We start from the raw sequence: 20,260 nt of genomic DNA, 5'->3' as shown, positions 1-20,260 counted from the left end.
CAGATGCCAACAGCTCTCTTCCAGGGGCAGTGCCTTCTCGTCAGTTTGGTGACAGAAAGTGTCCCCTGGGCGCACCTTGCTCAGAGCAGGAGCCCCACGGCATGCCCTGGAAGCCCCGGGTTTTGTATCTCCAGCTCCTGGAACAAAGCTCAGCACAGAGCTGGGACTCTGAATATTTACTGAGTGAACAAACGCGTGACTATCCCTAATTGATAGCTGAGGAAACCAAGTCTCGGAGAGATTGCATACCTCACTGAAAATGACAGGGCTGGATGGTGGCGCAGGCAGGACTCCCAGCTGGGGATCAGGGGTCCACAGCGCTGAGGCTACAGAAATGACTGCATTGATTTCTCTGTGAGAGGGTAATATTTTGAAGTAAGGCAGTCCTTGATTTGCAAGGTAGCGTGGGACTCTAAAAATGACTGCCCCCAGGTGAACACATGCAGAACCACCTTAGTCAGTGGGTGGGGGAGGTTTGCAGGATACCATTAATACACTAAAAACCACTGAAGTGTAACTTTAAAATGGTTAAGGTGGTGAATTTTGTTATGTGAACTTTGTCCCCATAGAAATTGTTTAATGAGCAAGTATGAGAAAAAAAATCAGTGGGGAAAGTGTGATTGTTTTATGACCTTCAAACGTTAAAAATTTTCTTCTTGGTTATAATTGCATAGGGAAATAAAAAATAGTACAACTAACGTTTATCTAGTACATTCTAACTTAAACCACTAGAAGCACTGAGAATTAGAGTGCTCTATTTCTTTGTACAAAGGTCACACAGATACTAAAATCGGAAAGATACGAGAAGGTGAGCACAGTTTCGCACAAGGGTGACACAAATTCATGAAGCGGTCTGACTTTTTCAACAGTGTGAGTGGACTTAATGCCACAGGACTGGATACTTGGAAGTGGATTTTCTAGTATGTGTCTTTAACCACAATTTTAAGGAAAACTTATCAGGAGTAGTTTGAACAGTGCTTGCCCTCTCCTCATTGTATAACTGACAGTAGGGAACGAGCATCTTTTCTCTGCCATGGTGAACTGCCATTGTCCTTTCTAGATCTGAACCAGCTTCTGACGTGGCCTTTGCACATTCAACGATTTGAAACATCTCTGACTTCCTGTACTGTGAAGGTTTTTGTTGGCGCCACTTCCTCAGAGCCTTCCTCCTTCTCATCACTCACCAGGTTCCTTAGCCGCACACTTCTGGCCCTGGAGCAGCAGCGGAATCCACACCTCCCACCAGTTCTTCCTTCTAGAATTGTCACACGCATGCTAAGTCACTTCCTCCTCGACCCAGGGATTGTACCTGCCTCGCTTCTGTCTCCTGCGTTGGCAGGCAGGTTCCTTGCCACTAGCACTGCCTGGGAAAACCGGTTCACTCCAATCTCACTTGGAGCATTATGAGCAGTTTTGGTACCTTGCCTGCACTTCCACCTTTTGGCCAACTCCCTGTGTCAGTGATACAGTTTAAAAATTTTATTTATTTTACTTTGTATATTTTTAGGTCAGGTCTTAGTTGCTGCAGGTGGGACCTTCGGTCTTCACGGAAGCATGTGAGTCCTTTAGGGCAGGCGGCTCTTGGTTGTGAGATCTAGTTCGCACCCAGGGATTAAACCCAGGCCCCTTTGCATTGCGGAGCACACAGTGTTAGCCACTGGACCACCCCGGAGGTTCCTCCATTGATACATTTTTGTAACATGTTAAGTGGGTTTATCACAGAAGGCAACACAACTGCACACTTTGCTGGCTGTGCAGGAACTGAGTAGCAGGTGTGCAGTGGGCAAGACTTTGAAAGCAGCGCCATGAAGGGCTGGTGCAGGCTGAATAGCCCACAGCACAGCTTGTACCTGAGGCAGTCTCTCGTTAACACGCCGAGGTGACTGATACCCAAGCCCTGCAGGGACTGCTGTCATTTGACTGGCCCACTGTAACTAAGCTCTATGCCTGCCGGAGCTGTGTAAGCAGGGGCCGCCTACCTTGTCACTTTCCTTCCCTCTTCCTGCTCCTTCGCCCCCTGCAAGTAGGAGCCAGCCTGGGCCCCGTGCCGCAGGACTGAAGGCAGAAGGGGCCTGTGGGTCTTTCAGACTTCGTTTTTTCCCCTAAGTCCCAGACAACAAGGATGTGAGGAAAAGGAAGGAAGACCTGGAGCCTCCCTTGTGGGCAAAGTGTCCTGGAGAAGCAGTGGGTGATGAGGTATCCTGGGCTGCAGGGAGAAGTAGGGGAGGGGGTCCCCGGCCTGCTGCCCACCGGCCCCCAGAGAGCAACACAGGGGGGGTGCGCTCAGGTGCAGGACGCCCAACAGGCTCACCAAAGCAGCCCTCGAGGCTGGGGGCGGCGCTGTGGTGTGGGATCCAGGGGCTGCAGTGACTGGTATGGGTGGGTGAGGAGTGGCCAGCAGGTTACATCCCCCACCTCCCAGGCCCTGTTCCTGGGGAGTCCTGACTCAGGAAGGCGCAGAACTCTGGAACGGACTCCTGTGATGTGCCAGCCCATGGAATCGTGGGATGGGAACTGGGGTCAGAAATTAGGCTGTTACAGAAAATGGAGCTGGTGGAATGGCCCACACACGTTTGTGGCTGGGGAGTCATGCCTCTGACAAGCATGGCTGTGCACCGTCATGACCTAGCCTGACCTGATGGCTTTATCTGACGTCCCACAACGCTAGTGAGATAGCTTATTATCACTGCAGTTTGAAGACAGGGCAATGGTCAAAGGCAGAAGTAACCTGCTTAAGATCTCATAGGTAGCAAGATGCATAGGAAGAGCTCAGACTCAGGTGATACTGCACATGTCTAGAGCCTTTTAACCATCAAGACAGTGTGGGCTATCTCCCCCACCCCCCAGTCTCGAATGTAGCACCAAGCACAGAGGGGCTGCCATTGCTCCCTCTCTCTCCCAAATATCCCCCGGCAGCCACTCTCTGAGCCTCCACTTTCCATCTGTAAAATGGTGATCACTGGCCTAGAGTGACAGCATGGTCATCCAAGTATCTGCTTGGAGGGTTAAGCATCCAGTTGTTCACTTTGAGAAAACAGTTCCCTCCTTTACTTCGAGGGACGGAAGCATTTTACAGCCCCCTGCCCCAGATTTCCAGCGGGACTCCCTATCTGGCGAGGTGCAGAGCACATGGCATGGCATCCTTCTAGGTGGGACTTTGTCGAACCTCAGTGCAATGGCCCCTTTTCAGCATGAAGGCAGAGTGGACATGTCCACAATTTTATTGACAAGATAAACCCCAATTTTGCCCTGAAAGCGACAGGACGTAGTGTTTCATCGGTAAACACACACTATTTCCTTGATCCCAGTAGATGCTGGAATCCTCTGCACTGCCAGTCGGCCTTCTTTAACTCTTGACAATTGCTGTTTCTCTATCCTAAGCAATTTTGTATTTATTTTCTAAGTTGAGCAAGAAGGGGCCGTGGTTAAGCCACTGAAGCTCTCTCTCTGTCTGTTCCTTGCCCATGAAGTCGTGAGACGCTGTGTTTAGAAGCACGTTGCCCAGTATTGTCTGGAGAAACTGCACCGCAACCTGGAGGGTGAGGGCTGGTTGTACATTGAAAATGGGCCTCTGGGATCAAGTGAGGCTGGGAATCCCTATGCTAAACAAAGCTTAAGGACAGGACGTGTCCGTGGAATGTGAGATTTTTGCAAAAGCCACGTTGACTCTCTAGGGGGCGGGGAGGTGTGGTGTTCCCCAAATTACCTGGCTATGGCATGTTTTGGTTGAACACTGACATCGAGCCAGTGTGGGGCTAGAGACCTACAGGCGATGCACGGAGCCACCAGCACAGAGCAGACCCAGGCGCTCAGTAAACCGGGGCTGTGAGTTTTGCACAGCAGGCAACCAGCGGCTCTGCTGATAGTCCTCACTTCGACCAGATGAGGACTCCGCAGACATCCACCTGCCTCTCTCGCAGGCTTGTTGAAGGATACCTTTCTCCCGCTACTAGGCTGCCTTTGGAGGGGTTTGGGATGTGAGGCTGGCATGGCAGGGGGGGGTGAGCAAGTTCTGGCTCTGATACGATCCTGGTGCTGCCACTACTAGCTGTGTGACCTTGGGTGAGTCCCCTAAATTCTCTGTGCCATCTTCCCCTTCTTTACATGAAGCTAATGAACGTAACTGCTCCGGCAGCTCTGTGAGGAATACGTGAGATAAGGCGGTAAAGCTGCCAGAACAGTGAGAGATCACTCACAGCAGCTCTTGTTAAGGCTACTGTTATTAGTAACAGTGATGGCACTGCTGGAGCCCGGTCTGCACTGAGCCCTGATCCCAGGTCTGGGAGGAATGTAGGGCCTTCTGGGCACAGTTCTGTTTAGTTTTTAAGTATATACATATAGGTTTCCCTTATTGAAAAGCTAAGACTAGATATCTTGTTTAAATTGCGTATTTCTTCAGCTTAAAAAAAAAATGTGGTAAAATATACATAAAACGGGGACTTCCCAGGTGGCGCTAGTGGTAAAGAATCCACCTGCCCATGCACGTAGACATAAGAGACAGTTTCGATCCCTGGGTCAGGAAGATCCCCTGGAGGAGGGCACAGCAACCCACTCCAGTGTTCTCACCTGGAGAATCCCACGGTCAGAGGAGCCTGGCGGGTTGCAGTCCACAGGGTCACACAGAGTTGGACACGACTGAAATGACTTAGCATGCACGCACTCATACCTAAAATTGAAGCATTTTAAGTGTACAATCGGTGGCAACCATCACTACTGCTTCTGCTGCTGCTAAGTCGCGTCAGTCGTGTCCGACCATGTCCAAACAAAAAATTTCTACTTTAAACAATAACTCCCCGTCACCCCAACTGGAGGTGCTGCTCTGGAACTCCTCCTCGGAGCCCTGCCTTTCCCCAGAACCCAGTGCCCCCTCGGCTGTCACTTGTCACACACAACACCAGAACGCAGCCCCCAGCAGCAGCTTCCGCCCTAGCATTTACTTAGACTTGAAGCCAAGAAGTTCAGCAAGTACATGCTTCTTTAACCTCATCTCTCAGTACTGCACCTTCACAATGAAAAAGTCAGGTGGACAATCACATGTGATGCAGTATTCTGGACGGGCTCCTGACGCAGAAGAAACATACTGGGGAAAAAACGAAGAAACTCTGAACAAGCTGTGGACTCCAGTTAACAATAACGTGTCTGTACCGTTAAATCAATTGTAGCAAACGCAGCAACCACATAAGATGTTAGTAACAAAGGAGATACTAACATAAGATGTCAATAATAAAGGAAATTGTGCTGTGTGTGGTGGTGGCATGAGGTGTAACATAGGTACGCCTTTACTCTTTGCAGCAAACCAAAAACTTTTTAAGTCTGTTAACAAAGAAAGTGAGGCAGGGGCTGCTGTGATGACCGCAAGGGTCACAGAGCCCCTCCTCTCTAGGGGGATCAGACCTCCTAATGCGGCGGTGGGTGGCTCCGGTTCTTTGGGGAAAGGGTCCCGGGGTGGCCATGCCTAGCCTGCTTATGGCCTGTCCCTCGCTTTACGGTGAAACTCGCAGCTCCCGCCCGCCCTTCCAGCATCCTGAGTGTGCCCCCAGCAGACCAGGAGCCTGGTCTTCCAGACACCGGGGTCGACGATGGAGATCAAGGGGGCACGAGGGCCAGGCGGTTCTCACCGACGAGAGCCGAGTACCTTCTGGAAGAGCTGCATGGGCTCCTCTGGGTGCAGGAGCCACCTGGTGGAAGGCCTGCGGGGTGAGCAGGTGGACACCTGGGTCCAACCCTGGCTCCTTCGCGCCCAGGCTGTGCGGCGTCAGCACTGACGCCCCTCTACGACGCCGCCCCATACCGCTGCTAAGACCCAGTAAGACGACACAAGGCGAGCAAGCGGTTCGCACCGCCACAAGCCCACTCTGGACGGCGGGCCCCGGAAGTCAGACAGGGACAGCGGGCTCCGCTCAGCGCGTGATCCGCGGTCAGCTTCCCGGGCTGGTGGAACCGGGCGCCCGCTTTCCGGAGCCGCCGAGTCCCGCCTGGCCTTCGCCCCGCTTCCTAGCCGGCGGCGCGTCCCACGCACCCCGACTCCCCTGGCCTGGGGGCAGCCCTGGGCCCGTCTCACAGGTGAGGGCACTGAAGGCCGGACCGCGCTTCCGGCGGGCTCCTTGTTCAGTCAGGCCTGGGACTTGCCCACGGCGGCGGCGTGCGGACGCCGGGACTCCCCGGCAGCCTGCGAGCTTCGCCGGCCGGAAGCCCGTCTTGACTCCAGATCCCTCTAAGCCCTCTACCCGGGTGGCGGCCGCTGCGGGCACGTGCCCCGGCGTCGGCGCGCCCCGGGGGGACCGGACGCCCTGGGACTGGCCCATCCGGGCCACGGCGACGGGAATCTCTCCTCGAGATCTCCGACTTCTGCGTGAATCTCGCTTGCTCGCGAGACTGCTGTCCAATGGCGACTTGAAGCCCCACAATGCATCGGGCGGGGCGGAGGTGTGTCTTCGCGCGCCGCTCGCGTCATCTTTCTGAGCCCGCCTGCGGTTTGCGGTCCTTCTCACCCGGAAACGTTGGCTCGGCTTACTCGCTTCTGGCGAATGGGACGAGTTTCTCAAAACTTACGGGCCTCCCGTGGCCGTCCCTGCCCGGGCCCTAAAGGCCTTGTTCCCGCGATCTCCTCCGAAGCCGTGGCTTCCGCCCTCGGTTTTGTCTTGGCCTAGCTCTCGCTCTAAGCCCTGATTTGAGATTCCTCGTTCTATCTAGGGATACTTAAGCCGGGGTCTTTTACTGGGATTCCCTTCAGATTATATGGCGGATAGGCCGTGTAGGAAATGGCAATCCACTCCAGTATTCCTGCCTGGAGAATCTCATGGACAGAAGAGCCCAGCGTGCTACAGTCCATGGGGTCTCAAAGAGTCGGACACAGCTGAGCGACTAACACGCAGGCAGTGTAGGAGCTCCTATGGATTGTTAGTGGGCGGGGGGCTTCATCAGGTTTATATGCTAAGAACCCTCGCAGGACTAACGGGGCCCCACTTAGTCCATCCGTTGCTTTTTTTTTTTTCTCAGCACAGAATCTGGCACAGATGTTCAGAGGTGCTTATTAGAGGGAAGAGACTATCCTAACGTTATTTCTCCCAGTTAACCTGTGCACACGTCTCAGTCTACTCCAAAGGAACACTTGGAATTACCTGTACACAACTTTTGATTGCACAACTGCCTGGTGGAGTTAGGCTCTTCTTTCTGGCGGATGGTTCCAACCGTTCATTCTTCCAGCCGACTTTGATTGAGCTTGTAAACCAGCCAGTCTAAGGGTAGAGCACAGCGCGAGACCCTGGAGGCACGGTGGTGAACAAGCCGGGCTCAGGCTCTGTACCCATTGAGCTCACTGTCTATGGGAGAGGTTAGACCTGAGGGATAGGTCGTGAGTGCCTCTGGATGGGTCACCAGGGAGATCTGAGACTGAAGGATAAATAGCTAATAACAGAAGCAGAAGATATCGAGAAGAGGTGGCAAGAATACACGGAAGAACTGTACAAAAAAGATCTTCACAACCCAGATAGTCATGATGATGTGATCACTCACGTAGAGCCAGACATCTTGGAATGTGAAGTCAAGTGGGCCTTAGAAAGCATCACTACGAACAAAGCTAGTGGAGGTGACGGAATTCCAGTTGAGCTGTTTCAAATCCTGAAAGATGATGCTGTGAAAGTGCTGCACTCAATATGCCAGCAAATTTGGAAAACTCAGCAGTGGCCACAGGACTGGAAAAGGTCAGTTTTCATTCCAATCCCAAAGAAAGGCAATGCCAAAGAATGCTCAAACTACTGCACAATTGCACTCATCTCACATGCTAGTAAAGTAATGTTCAAAATTCTCCAAGCCAGGCTTCAGCAATACATGAACCGTGAACTCCCTGATGTTCAAGCTGGTTCTAGAAAAGGCAGAGGAACCAGAGATCAACTTGCCAACATCTGCTGGATCATGGAAAAAGCAAGAGAGTTCCAGAAAAACATCTATTTCTGCTTTATTGACTGTGCCAAAGCCTTTGACTGTGTGGATCACAATAAACTGTGGAAAATTCTGAAAGAGATGGGAATACCAGACCACCTGACCTATCTCTTGAGAAATCTGTATGCAGGTGACGAAGCAACAGTTAGAACTGGACATGGAACGACAGACTGGTTCCAAATAGGAAAAGGAGTGCGTCAAGGCTGCATATTGTCACCCTGCTTATTTAACTTCTATGCAGAGTACATCGTGAGAAACGCTGGACTGGAAGAAACACAGCTGGAATCAAGATTGCCAGGAGAAATATCAATAACCTCAGATATGCAGATGACACCACCCTTATGGCAGAAAGTGAAGAGGCGCTAAAAAGCCTCTTGATGAAAGTGAAAGAGGAGAGTGAAAAAGTTGGCCTAGAGCTCAACATTCAGAAAATGAAGATCATGGCATCCGGTCCCATCACTTGATGGGAAGTAGATGGGGAAACAGTAGAAACAGTGTCAGACTTTATTTTGGGGGCTACAGAATCACTGCAGATGGTGACTGCAGCCATGAAATTAAAAGACGCTTACTCCTTGGAAGGAAAGTTATGACCAACCTAGATAGCATATTCAAAAGCAGAGACATTGCTTTGCCGACTAAGGTCCGTCTAGTCAAGGCTATGGTTTTTCCTGTGGTCATGTATGGATGTGAGAGTTGGACTGTGAAGAAGGCTGAGCGCCGAAGAATTGATGCTTTTGAACTGTGGTGTTGGAGAAGACTCTTGAGAGTCCCTTGGACTGCAAGGAGATCCAACCAGTCCATTCTGAAGGAGATCAACCTTGGGATTTCTTTGGAAGGAATGATGCTAAAGCTGAAACTCCAGTACTTTGGCCACCTCATGAGAAGAGTTGACTCATTGGAAAAAACTAATGCTGGAGGGATTGGGGGCAGGAGGAGAAGGGGACGACCGAGGATGAGATGGCTGGATGGCATCACAGACTCAATAGACGTGAGTCTGAGTGAACTCCAGGAGATGGTGATGAACAGGGAGGCCTGGCGTGCTGCGATTCATGGGGTCGCAAGGAGTCGGACACGACTGAGTGACTGAACTGAACTGAACTGAGCCGAGTCAGGGTGGAGGGGGGAGCAGAATGGGTAAGATTCCAGCTGTCACAGGAGGAGAGGAGAGAAGGTGGCAGGGCCAGCGTTTTGACCCTTGGAGGGTTGCTGGGAATGTGCTGACCGACGAGAGGAAAGTGCAGAACCGGTGGTGCTCTCACAGGAAGAGCTGGCTGGCTGTTTCTGTGAGCGGTTCAAGGGCAGGAGGGATTTGGGCAGACTGAGATGGTAAAGGGAACAGCTGAACAAAGGCTGGTTGTGGAAATCTGAACATTGGCAGGAGCCTCTCTGGGCCTCAGTTTGCCCATCTGTAAAGTGGGGGCTGGAACCATCATTAAGGTCCTCCTACCTGTGATTCAAATTGAGCAACACTTGAGTTAGGTGAGGATTTAGAAGTGATTACAGCGGGGAAAGAGACGGAAGGGAGGCAGGAGAGAGTGACACAGACACAAAGGAAACACTAAGAGCGGGACTCAGGGGCCTGCCTGGTCAGAAAGCCAGCCCTAGGTTCAGACCCTCGGTCATCCAGCTATGGGACCTTGGGCTGCTGCTGCTGCTAAGTCACTTCAGTCATGTCTGACTCTGTGCGACCCCATAGACGGCAGCCCACCAGGCTCCTCTGTCCCTGGGATTCTCCAGGCAAGAACACTGGAGTGGGTTGCCATTTCCTTCTCCAATGCATGAAAGTGAAAAGTGAAAGTGAAGTCGCTCAGTCGTGCCCGACTCTTGGTGACCCCATGGACTGCAGCCTACCAGGCTCCTCCGTCCATGGGATTTTCTAGGCAAGAGTACTGGAGTGGGTTGCCATTGCCTTCTCCGGTGGGACCTTGGGCAGTTCACTCCAAATCCCAAGGCCTTGAGTTTTGTCTTTATAATTTGGGAGTAGTAGTAATAATAATTCTGGGTGACACTGTCTTTGGGTTTTAGGGGAGACCATAGCCAGAGCTATAGCCAACTCTGAATAAAACAGCATTGATTTACAAACATTAAAGATAATCTCTGGAAAAACAAGCAAGTTTGTCTCGGGGAGTGGAACTGGGGTGAGTGGATGGTTTGGGGCAGGGAGGGCACAGAGGGTTGGAAGGAGAGGGTTTTTTGTTTTTTACTGCTTTTCATTTTGAATTTTGAACAACGTGGCAAGTCAGAGAGCTATGCCAGGCCTTGGTGTTTCTGCACTGGTCCCAGCTGGGCACACACCAGACCTGAAGGCAGAGAGAGCATTAGGAAGAGTACATTCTGGGCACCTGGACACCTGAGTTCTGATTGAGGGTCTCCCACCAACATACCTTGCATTTATTTTCTTAAGCCTGGTGTGCTGCAGTCCCTGGGGTTGCAAAGAGTCGGATATGACTGAGTGATTGAACAACAGCAAATTCATAATTTGGAGACAAGTGAGGGCTTTATAGAGGGTAAAGCAAAATCTTAGGACCCTGCTGGCCTGCATTTGGATTCAGAGTCTATTAGTGACTAGCCGGTGAGCTTGGGTCAATCACTTAATCCCTCAGAATCTCAGTGTTCTCACCTGAAAAGTGGGGGTTGAGAGCACTAACCTAATTGTTGTGAAAATTCAATAAGATGCTGTGTGCAGAGGGAAAGTCCAGCATGTGGTAGGTGCTCAGTAAGAATTACTTCTGGGTGGGGGAGGGACGCACGGGACGCTTGGGGTTAGCAGATGCAAACTATTACATATAGAATGAATAAACAAGGTCCCACTGTATAGCACAGGGGATTACATCCAACATCCTGTGATAAACCACAATGGGAAAGAATAGAAAAAAGAATATATATGTACACCTGAAGCACAATACAGCAGAAATGAACACAAGATTATCAGCTATACTTCAATTTTAAAAAATTCCAAAAAAAAAAATTCCATTCTCCCCTTCCAGCTTAGAAGAGCCCACCATGACCTGCACTAGGCCGAGTTAATGTTTTTTCCATCTCACAAGGGCTTAATTCCATTTAAAGGGTATGATGCTGGGAGAATGCATCAGGAAGCTCAGAGTGTTCAGTTCACAGCACAATCTGAGCAGCAGTTATGTAGAAACAGTTGAGCATGAGGAGGCTCAGGCATCCCATATGCCAGCTGCTGCTGCTGCTAAGTCGCTTCAGTCGTGTCCGACTCTGTGCGACCCCATAGACGGCAGCCCACCAGGCTCCCCCGTCCCTGGGATTCTCCAGGCAAGAACACTGGAGTGGGTTGCCATTTCCTTCTCCATATGCCAGAGGGTGGGGAAATCTCTGTGGGTGCTTCTGGCGCCCTCTGGTGGTGAGGAGGGAGACTGCGGGTCAGCGTAATGACCTGAGTGGCCCCGGGACCTGCTGACTCTAAATGTTGCATTGATAGGTGAAACACGATTTAAAAAAAAATCAGGAATGCACACGTGTAAGATCAGTGCACGTATTCCAGAAATATATAAGATCTTGGAATATTTAATTTTTGCAATACTGATATATATAGTATATGGTATAATACATATTGCTGTTCAGTCCTACTCTTTGGGACCCCATGGACTGCAGCACGCCAGGCTTCCCTGTCCTTCACTGTCTCTAGGAGCTTGCTCAAACTCATGTCCATCGAGTCGGTGATGTTATCTAACCAACTCATCCCCCTTCTCCTCTTGCCCTCAATCTTTCCCAGTATCGGGGTCTTTTCCAATGAGTTGACTCTTTGCATTAGGTTGCCAAAGACATGTATATATACTCATTATATATAATGTATATATTCATAAAACATATGAATTTGAGCACTGTCTGGGAGACAGTGGAGGACACAGGAGCCTGGAGTGCTGCAGTCCATGAAGTTGCAAAGAGTTGGATACAATTTGGTGGCTGGACAACAGTATTTTATATATATATATATGTGTTATATTTTGGGATGCTATATATGTGTATGCATATAATGTGATTCTATTATGCAAACTGTTTTGGACCTTGCTTGTTTCATCTAAACATATGTTTTGAATAACTTTCCATGTGAGAACATACAGTTTTAACACATTGTCCATTTTTAAAACCTGCTATGGAACTGTTGAAAGCATAAGATATATTCATCTTAGGCCTGTGGCTCAATATATCTTTGTGTGTGCACACTCCTAATGCAGTCCTTTTTCAAACAGATGAAAAATGATAATAATCATAATAGTCAGTACCCTGAATGTGTTCCAGGCACTACTGTAAGTGCTTGGAGAACTTTCATTAAGGTTTACATACTGTTCCATTCTACAGATGGTCAAGGATAAACACAGCCGACATCAGCTAAAGCGGTGAAAACAGGTATCATTCAGTCACTACAGACTGCAGGGGAAAAGCTGAGTTCCATTCTGACTTGTGCAGAGGTGACAGGTGTTTTAAAGAGAGGATGAGCGAGTCGGAAGGGGCGTGTGGAGGGTGGGTGTTCAAGTGAAAAATCAGCAAGGCTGAGTGAGTGCAGATCAGACAGGGCGGCTGGGTCAGAATTCTACCTCCATGGGAGCTGTATCCTTCCTTCTGAGTCCATTTCAAGGGAACGACTTTCAGGTCCTTGAGAAAGACACTCCTGGGCTGTAGGAGGTATCCGTCTGCCTCAAAGGGGCAGAGGAAGGCTCACAACTGCAAGCATTTTTTAGTAAGCGCTCTAGAAGGGAGGTCAGGGCCTGTGGTCAGGGGTCGGATGGAACAAATGGAAAATTCTCCTGGGGCAGTCACCTGGCTTTCTCAGGCAGGTGTTTTAATGGGGAGGGGGGTCCTGGGGTCCTCCTAGGGACACAGCCTCGTGCCACAGGAACCAGGCTGGAGTTTCGTCCTCTCTTCGTGCCAGGGTTTGGACGGAGCCGTTATGTGCCAGGAACTCTAAGTTCTCAGGATGCACCTTTATTTATGAATAAGTTCTCTGTGGCTTCCACCACTTTTCACTGTAGAGACCAAGGCTACTGTGGCCATCTCAGGCTGGCAGCCATCGTTTTCCTGTGCAAGTGTTACTGGTGGCGAAGTGCCCAGAAGCCGACTTGCAGTGTGAAAGGCATGACATTTAAAAGATTTCTTACAGATTTCTTTGGGATGTGAATCGCTTTTAAAGTCTTTCTTGAATTTGTTACAATATTGCCTCTGTTTTATGTTTTTTTTTTTTTATTTTTTTTATTTTTTGGCTAGGAGACATGTGAGCTCTTACCTGCCCTGACCAGGTGAAGGTACCCCCTGCATTGCAAGGTGAAGTCTTTTTTTTTTTTTTACTTATTTATTTATTCAGTTTTGGCTGTGCTGGGTCTTCGTTGCTGCACTAAGGCTTTCTCTAGGTGCGGTGAGCGGGGGCTACTCTCTAGCCGTGGTGCTCGGGCTTCTGCTTGTGCTGACTTCTCTTTTTTGGAGAGCGTGGGCTCTAGGGAATGTGGGCCTCAGTAGTTGTGGCGCTCGGGTTTAGTTGCCCCACTGCATGTGGGATCTTCCCGGACCAGGGATCAAACTCACGTCCCCTGCATTGGCAGGCGAATTCTTAACCACTGGACCACCAGGGAAGTTCTTAAAATATTTTTAATATTACTCAACTGCCCTTCTGAAGAGTTATACAAGGTCGCATATCCATAAACAATAAACGAAGATGCTTTTTCCTCCCGCTGCCCCCCAACCCCCACCCCCACTGCAATGTGAATTTCTTTCTCAGCTCTGTGGTGACCAGCGCATCTCACCAGGGTGGCTGACTTTCCATGGATGAGCCCCCTTCCCTCTCGGAGCCCTTGTTTTCTCGCTGTGAAATGGGGCGAGGGTACGTCGTAATTATAGCAGGTGCCATCTGCTGGCTTCCTCTGCCTGCTTTAAATGATCATCTCTTTAATCCTCCCAAACACCTCCAAGGACTGAACCATTACCTGCATGTCGCAGTTGGGAGCCTGGAGGGCGAGGGAACTGGAATCTCAGCCCAACCTGCAGGCTGCAGGACGCCTTCCTCCCTAGAGCCCAGCCTCGGAGGCCGAGCTGGAAAGCGGTTGGGGGTGGATGGGTCCTCTGGCATCAGGACGGGGGAGCGTTATGGTAATCACCTGCTGGAGGTCTCCTCAGAGCTTAGAGGGATGCACCCTAGGGAGGACCCATCGGAGGAAACCGATTCTTTGTCCTCCTTTATAGTGAGAGAAGGGCCAGCTTTCTCTTGTCAATTCTGGGTCATCACCTGTAGCGTCCTTGAAAGAGCAGGTTTCATGGAGAGTTAATTCTATTGCTGTTGTTCAGTCGATAAGTTGTGTCCGACTCTTTGTGACCCTGTGGACTGTAGCGCACCCGGCTTCCCTGTCTTTCACCGTCTCCCGCAGTTTGCTCAAATCATGTCCATTGAATTGGTGATGCCATCCAACCATCTCGCCCTCTGTCATCCCCTTCTCCTCCCGCCTTCAGTCTTTCTCAGCATCAGGGTCTTTTCCAATGAACTGGCTCTTGGCATCAGGTGGCCAAAGTATTGGAGCTTCAGCTTCAGCCCTTCCAATGAATAGTCAGGGTTGATTTCCTTTAGGATTGACTGGTTTGACCTCCTTGCAGTCCAAGGGACTCTCAAGAGTCTTCTCCAACAGCACTGTTCAAAGGCATTAATTCTTCGAGCTCAGCCTTCTTTATGGTCCAACTCTCACATCCATACATGTCTACTAGAAAAACCATAGCTTTGACTATATGGGCCTTTCTCAACAAAGTGACATCTCTGCTTTTTAATACACTGTCTAGGTTTGTCTTAGCTTTTTTCCCAAGGAGCTAGCGTCTTTTAATTTCATGGCTGCAGTCAACATCCACAGCGATTTGGAGCCCAAGAAACTGAATCAGAAAACCTCACTCCTGGAGGAGGGGGCAAGCAGGTGCGGGGAGGTGGGGCCTCCCCGCCTCCCGCCCTGTGCGGCCAGAGAGAATCACAGCACTGGCCTGACTTTCAGTACAGCCTCACTGCACACTCAGGATTCACTGAGAAAATCCAGGGCATCAGAGAGCATCTCCTTCATCTACTTGCCCCAAACCTGTGCCTCTATGTGAGTTCCTCCCTCCCTTCCTTCGCTTAGCGCTGCGTCTCCTCGCGTGCACGCGTGTGGGTTCAGTCACTTCAGTCGTGTCCAACTCTGTGTCCCTGTGGACTGCAGCCCACCAGGCTCCTCTGCCCATGGGATTCTCCAGGCAAGAATACTGGAGGGGGTTTCCATGCTCTCCTTCAGGGGATCTTCGTGACCCTGGGATTGAACCTGTGTTTCTTACATCTCCTGCATTGGTAGGTGGGTTCCTTACCACTCGTGCCCTGGAAGCCCCTGGGTCCCCTTGCTGCCCCTCTTTCTGGCAGGCCTGCTATGTCTGGTCAAGGGCCCGGGTGGGCAGGGGCGGGTGACAGATGAGAGCAGTGTTTGGATTCCCGTCACCGGGATGAGGTTCCAGCTCTGCTCTGCTCAGGACAGGGCAGGCCACGTGCCTTCCGAGTCTCTGTCCCTGGGCTGCCTCCTGGATCAGCGCACAGCTCGAGAGAGAGCACATGGACATTCCCTGGGGGCGGCACGCTGGCTGCCCTCTGTGCAAGGGGACCCTGCACAGCCTTCTCCGGGCACCGCCCTTCCTCCCTATGCCATCCAGCCTGACTCCTTGGCACGCCAGGGTTTCTTCACTCCTGGTTTCCTCCGCCGGGCGCCCCGAGTCCCAGTGGCAGCAGAGGCTTGGCACCCTCAGGTGGCTCCGGCTCCTCCCAGCCGGTCCTCACTCTTTTGCACGGGAGCCCCCACCCGCCCTAGCTCTTGTCAACTTGCAGGGCTTACCTGTCACCTGCCTGTTCTAATCTTGTCACCCCCTCTGGGTAGAATTCTTTTCAGTTGCCCACCACCCACGGGCTAAAGTCTGCATTCCGCGGGCCCTTGCACATGTCTACAGCCTCATTTTGTGACCACTGTCCCTGGGCCCTCTGGTGACAGCGGAGCTCCAGCAGAACTTCAGGCCTTTGCTACCTCTGGGTCTTCGAGTGCTTCCATTTGCCTGCAATATTCTCCGCCCTCAGTGGGCGGAGTCCAGTGGGGTGCTCCTGCAGAACCCCGCCCTCTCCCTGCCCAGGTGCTGAGGTCTGTGCTGCTCATCCCCACCATCGCTGCCTGGCACATCCCATAAACACCAAAGGGACGAGGGCAAAAGATCCTCTTCTCCACGGCCACCTCCTTTGGGTGCACAGCCCCTCTCGGGCGGACATCCAGCCCTTTATACCTTCATTCGCTTGACCGAGTGAGCAGAGTATCCCAGGGACGGAGCTGGGCACAGGTGACGTACAGTGAAAAACAGGTGAGGTCCCTGTCTAGCGATGGAGGCTCTTAACTAAGGTGGAGGCTCTTAACTGAGAAACAAAATTGCAAATTGTATCAGGGCTCTGAAGGAAGGAGTGGGCTGAGAGGAATGGGAATATCCAGTTCGACAGGGTGGTCAGAGAAGGCTTCTTTGAGGAAAAGACATGGCCATTGAGACCCGTGGGATAACAAGAAGTCGGCCAGGCCATGTTGGGGATGGCATGGGCATGGCAGCCTGTGCAAAGGCCCCGAGGCAGGAAAGGGGCACGGCTCAGAGACCAGTGACGGAACAGGTCGGCAGGAGTCGGATCAGAGACTTGCTTCCACAGCAAGGAGTTCAGGCTTTAAATGCCTGGTGAAGCCCTCAAGGGTTTTAAGCAAGAGGGTGATGTGATCACCGTTTAAGATGCTCTGGAGAGAAGGCTGTCACACTGTCCAGGGGATGATGGAAGCCGAGGATGGAGGGCCAAGAGCGAAGCTTGGGTAAGGCAGATGGACAGATGCACCTGGCAGGCGTGGCCCCCGGGATTTAAGACTCCAAGTGCAGGGAGAATCCAGGCTGGCTTCCGGCTTTGGCCAGCGGAGGTGGTGGCGCTGGTCCCTGGGATGAAGATGTCAGGGTCATGGCTGGGAGGTGTGGCCCCTCCTGCCAGTGCCGGCCCCTGTGTGTGGGGTGTCGAGACCGTCCCAGGCACCCTGAGGCCCCAGCACCCACACATGCACAGACATCTGTTGTTCAGAATTCTTTCCACTGTCTTCACTCAGGTCACATCTTCACTCTTAGCAGCCTGGGTTTGTTTTTTGGGTTTTTTTAATACTCAAATTTTGCAAGGTCAACGAGTGAAAAATATGGTACTTTTTTAAAAATAGGAAATGTGTGGTTATAAATGACTGAACACTTCTGGTACATCCTGGAAAATGGACTGAAGATGATTCAAAATGCTTTTCCCAAATGTTCTGAGAAACTTGGATTTTAATATTTTGGGCTTCTCTTGTGGTTCAGCTGGTAAAGAACCTGCCTGCAATGCGGGAGACCTGGGTTTGATCCCTGGATTGGGAAGACCCCCTGGAGAAGGGAAAGGCCATCCACTCCAGTATTCTGGCCTGGAGAATTCCATGGACTATATAGTCCATGGGGTCGCAGAGTCGGACACGACTGAACAACTTTAACTTTAATATGGGACTTATTTATTTATACATGCTGTGTGGCGTGGGGGATCTTAGTTCCCCGACCAGGGATGGAACCTGGGCTCTGGCAGGGAAAGCACCGAACACTAACCACTGGGAAACCAGGGAATTCCATGAGAAATTTTTTCTTTCACTCTGAAAATATTTAAATTTTCACTTGTTAAAAAACATTTCCATATGAAGCTCATTGCCTGTCCTAAGTATTTCATTTTCCTAGAGAGATATTTAAAAAATTCACAACCTAGAAAGAATACAAGTGGCAGGCCACATAAAGGATGACCCACACACACACAACTCCGGGGTCTCATTAGACGTGTGCGATGGGCTGGGGACCGGCATCTGCTGGTTTCATCCGGGGCTTTCCCGTCTCTGGGTCTGTTTCATTCTCTGTAAAACAAGGGTTTTGAACTAGACCATGGTTCCTGGAATCCCAGATTCCACAGAACCGAAGGCAGACCAACATTGCTGCTGTATTTCTAGTTTTTCCAGGGGGTCAGGGTGGCACACAGTGGCGCCAATTGTTTTCAATAGGGAATTACTAGAAAACTACTACTTACGCTTGTGTTTCATGAGGGCTTAATGCCAAGTGTGGAGGAGAAGCATGTCGGGTGAAGGACACCTTCCTGACCCAGGTGGCACAGTGGTAAAGAGCCTGCCTGTCAATGCAGGAGACGAAAGGGACGGAGTTCGATCCCTGGGTTGGAAGAGGAGGAAATGGCAACCCACTCTGGTACTCTCGCCTGGAGAATCCCATGGACAGAGGAGCTTGGCGGGTTACAGTCCATGGGGTCACAGAGAATCAGACACGACTGAGTGGGCACAAAGGGAGGGAACTGGCTTAGTGCCCTGGAGGACAGAGGAGCCCTCTGTCATGCCCAGCACTGTGTGAGCAGATGGGCGGTGGGGGCCTGGGCACGGCCATCAGGGATCCGATATGGTTCCCGTGTCACCTTCGATGGGGCGGATTTGGGGTCTCAAATCATGTCGACAAAAGCAAGGGGCTGGGAATTGGGAGACGTGGCTTTTCTGCTCACTGAGCATCTGTGGACCTGGATATCCTCACCCATGAAGCAACTTGCTTTGGGGGGAAGTCATGCCAGTCTCCGGGCTGGAAAAGAAAGCTCACGAGGGATCTAGTGGTAACTTAGAGTTACTGGACTGCGTCTTGGTTTGGGCAGCGGGCCTGTGGTGTTCATGGTGGTTATGAATGAATGAGTGAAGTCAGGAAGCCTCTTTTGCCCGAGATCCCCACCCTGGAGACTCCTGGGCCCCTGTCTGGCTAGGCGGGTAACCAAGATCACTGGTTACCTAGACACTTCCCGTTCCACCACTCCTTACTTATCAGGATGCCCTCGCCGACCAGCCTATTCTAGAAGCCCAGGGGGCAGGGAACACGTTTCCCCCACGTTCAGACTCTGAGTTGAAGGGGAAAATGTAAAGCGAGGCGTATTTTCAGGTTTATTTGATGTTGATGTTAAATACAAGTCACCTCCGGGCCACTCCTGGGTGTGGAACTGCGTCCTCCCGGAGTGATGGAGCCTTCTCTTCACGCTCTGTCCCTCTGCTGGGTAGCTCATGAGTCTCCTCTCTGGAATCTTCTACTTCCTCAAGCAGCTGTCGGAAAGCAGGTCTCACAGTTCAGCCAGAAGCCCCCTCCTCTTCCTGTCTCCTCCTGCCTGTGTGGTGGAAGCTGTTAAAGGCCCCGCACACAGGCGCCACCGGCTGCCTGCTCTGCCCTGTGCTGGCCGTGGCCGGGACAGTTAACCAACCTCTCTGTGCCTCCCGCTCATCTGTGAGGCGGCTGAGCCCCCAAGGGCTCCCCTTGACCCGACACAGGTCTGCCCTTTGCTCCCGGCAGGTCACCTCTCGGCCCTGGGAACGTCCTGCCTGATAAGTTTGTCTGGGGGCCTTGGGCCTCCCTGGAGAGTCTGTGCTAACGGTGGGATTTGGGGGGAGGGGGGCAGAGCTTGGGCTGCATAGAATCAGCTCCATCTTTGGGGGGATTGGACGACACTCGTCAGTTATGTCAGTGTGACTGACCCCCGATGAAACTGGACTCCAAAGCTGGGGCCACGATGGCCAGGAGGAGCCGGGTGGAGGGAGGGAGGAGCTGGGTGGTGGAGGGGGGTGGGGAGCTCCCAGCCGGTCCCAGACCACCTCACTGGCTCGCGCATCTCTCCCTGCGCTGACTTCCATCTGGATCCATCTGCTCATGAACCGTGAGGACAGCAGCTCCACTCACTTCCACGTGGGAAGTGGAATCAGGGAGAATCAGGGGAATCAGGGAGCCTGAGGTGCTGATGTTGGGATGCTAAACTTGGCAACAGCCCTCCCATCCACAGCATCTGAGGGTCAGGCTGCCCTCGGGGTCCAGGAGGCCTGTTTTCTCCTCTGCCCGTCATGCGAGTGACCCCCACCTGCCTTGGGGCTGGGTTTGGCTCAGTTTGCCCTCCATAGCAGGCTCTTTACTCCAGTCTTTTTGAAGGTCACAGAGAAACAACTGTGGAAGAAGCAACCTCTAGGTTTCCTAGCAGAAGCGTTTACTATGGAATCATCTGGACTCTGACCCAAAGAGAGAAAGCTTTAAGATAGTCCGCTCAACAGCAGCACTTCCTGTGGACACGACCCGCTGTGTGCTCACCTGGGCTAAGTCCTGAGGAGCCTGCCTTCAGGGCAGTCTGAACACCCTCTAAGCAGACGTGGGGTGAACGTGTCCCGTGGGGCTATTTCCCCTGCTTGGCCAGAGCGGAAGCTTCAGCTCCCAGCCCTACCCG

Source organism: Budorcas taxicolor, chromosome 21, assembly GCF_023091745.1.
Source record: "Budorcas taxicolor isolate Tak-1 chromosome 21, Takin1.1, whole genome shotgun sequence".
NCBI lineage: Eukaryota > Metazoa > Chordata > Mammalia > Artiodactyla > Bovidae > Budorcas > Budorcas taxicolor.
Note: the sequence above shows the minus strand (reverse complement) of the source record.